This window comes from Dipodomys spectabilis, unplaced genomic scaffold (genome assembly GCF_019054845.1).
Source record: "Dipodomys spectabilis isolate Male_0828 unplaced genomic scaffold, ASM1905484v1 ptg000057l, whole genome shotgun sequence".
NCBI lineage: Eukaryota > Metazoa > Chordata > Mammalia > Rodentia > Heteromyidae > Dipodomys > Dipodomys spectabilis.
Window position 1 is genome coordinate 5,675,329 of NW_024870734.1, and position 2,976 is coordinate 5,678,304.

Genomic DNA, 2,976 nt, shown 5'->3' on the forward strand with positions numbered 1-2,976 from the left:
GCACACCAGTAGTTCCCAAGGTGCAATGTTGAATGTAACAGGGGAGAAAATCAACATGACCATCAAAGGACTTAGCACTTGAGAGTAGAGGGAATTACATGAAAATGCATGGAGAATTACAAAGGATGCCCTTGCATATTTGGCAGAAGTGTGCATAGCATAGAATTCTAAAATATGTGGAGATATTATAAGAAACTACTTTTACTCAAATGGTGCGATGATCAGTAATAAACATGATTACAGGACATTGAATAATCATAAAGGTCTTGCTTCAGTAGTAGATAAATTCTGTTTTGAAACACCTAACACCCTATAAAACCAAGAGAAGAAGTTTCAAATTATATATAAGTGACTTGACTGCAACAAGAGAGTTCAAAAAATAAAATCACATAATGTGGATGCAAAAGGTTAACATTATAAAGGTAATCTTTATACAATTCATATTTTATGTGACTAGTACTGATTATAAATTTTTTTCCTTATATATTTTGGATTCACAAAACAACAAACAACAAAACAAAACAAAACAAATGACCCTTGGCAATAGAGCTGGATGCCAGTATCTCATCTCACTAGGCTGAGATTGGAAGCTCATGGTTCACACAGATGGCTGGAGTAGCAATCCACGAGACATTTATGTTCAATTGTTCAATCAAAGACAGAATGAAACATTGGTTCAAATAGGACAGACTCAGTCAGTCATGAGTGAAAAAAAAACTAGCAAGAATTTGAGGCTCCAAGGCAAGTTTCATTACTGCACACACACGCGCGCGCACACACAAACACACAAACCCACACACACAAACGGAATCAGAGAGGAAGAGGGAGAGAAAAAAGGGATTGTTAATAGTTTGAAAAGTGAACCTTTCTGATGGAGGCATAGAATTCCATTGTGTATATATACCACATTTTCTTGATCCATTCATCTACTGAGGTACATCATGGTTGGTTCCATATCTTAGCTATGGTAAATAATGCTGCAATAAACATAGTCGTGCTGGTAGCTTTATTGCGGCCTTGTTTGTGATCATTTGGGTAAATGCCCAAAAGTCGGATTGCTGGGTCATAAGGGAGCTCTATGTGGAGTTTTTTGAACCTCCATACTGCTTTCCAAAATGGTTGAACAAATTTACACTCCCACCAACAATACAGTAATGTTCCCTTCTGTCCACATCCCCTCCAGCATCTGTTGTTGTTAGAGTTCTTGATTATAGCCATTTGATACAGGTGGATCCATTGCAACAATGAGATGTACAAGTCGTTATGTGGAAAAACAAATATTACCACTTGGGGGGAGGAGGAGGACATGGTGTGGGACGGGGAACTGATGGGTGCGGGGAGCCAGGGCGAACGCCATTACAAGATGGCGCCCACTTCCTTGCAGCTTTGAGGTAAACAACTCCATATTAGGCATTGCTTGGCGGGACTGTGGGTCCCGGGCTTTGCGCATGCGCGAGCCACGTAGAGTCCCCAGCCAATCCTGTGGCACTTGGTGACGGTGAAAGGCAGACAACCAATGATAGAACGACACGTGTCCCTATTCCCTATATAAGCGGCCATGTTTTTTGTGCACGCTCTCTCGCGCTCAAGCTCTCCTACAAACAAGAAGGCTCTCCAATAAAGTGTGATCTGAGAAGACTCCTGGTGTGGTGGTCGTTCTTCCTCGCTGGCCGAGAAGGCGTTCGCCGCAAGTGGTGCCGAAACCCGGGAACCACGCGAGAGGCCAAACAGGAGCCAGAACTCAACACACGGAGAGGAGACGTCGGTAAGTTCCCCCAGGATCAAGAAACGCCACACTGGGTCCCGAGTCGGTTGACATGACTTGTTAAAGAAGACCAAAAAGAAAAGGAAAATGACTGCGAAGTCCCTGATAATGATGATATTACTGATGGTCAAGGTCTACCCCAGCCAGGAGGAACACAGATGGGGGATCCTGTCGGTGTTCCCGAGGCCGATGCCAGTCAAGCATGATGCCAGGCTTTTCCCACGATTATTTGGTACCAACGGAACCATGGATATCCCATATCTCCTGCCAGATATGGTAGAGGCCCCTATTGGGGAAAACAGGATCCTCCATTTAGAGGGGAGCTTGTGCTTTCAGCTTGTTAAGAATACATCTGCCCATTCTTTCTCCCCGTGCATTTTGCTTTTATCCCAGACAGCGGGCTGGTTTGATACCCCAAGATTTGGCCCTTGCTTTAAGGCAAATGCCTCCTGGGTTAGTGGATGGTGGCCAGCAAAGAGAGCAAAAGATAAGCCGCCCAGTTTTCCAAAATGGGCCCTCTTTTTTGTTGGCCAACACTCAGGGAATGTTTGGCCCTGGACAGGTTGCCAGTCCTGTACTGGGGCCTGGGTTACTGAAAATGAGATCTTTTTCTTTTCCCCTGGTATAAGTACAGAATTTAATTCGACTTATAAAGGACAAAATTATACAGATCAAGATCCTAAACAAGTGTATGTCTCTAATCCCTCTGATAATTGGCTATTATGTGGAGTAAATGGGAGTTGTATGAACCTGGAGCCCATGGTTATGATTGGCGGGGGGAAGATCGGGTTGAGTGAGTTCCGGTGGAGTTCCTCCAAGCCGTGGGCCTACTGGGACACAAAGACAAAGACAACGACAAGCTCAGTAAACATATCTGGCACTGGCGCGAGCTGTGAAGGGGAAGGAGTCAAACCACAGGAAAATATTACTTACGCTGTAACCCCAGTTTGTGTGTATCCCCCATTTGTGTTTATAGTTAGTGAGGTAAACCCTGTTAATTGTACTAACAGTTCTTGCTTTTATACTCAATGCTGGAATGCTTCTAAGTATGAGTATGCTATTATTGCACGTATGCCCCGCTGGGTGCCTGTGCCTATTAATGCCTCTAGTGCTTTGACCCTATTTAGACCAAAAAGAGATTTTGGCATTACTGCTGCTGTTGTTACAGCTACTTCCTTGGCAGCTGTGGGGGCTGCCACGGCAGCTCTTGC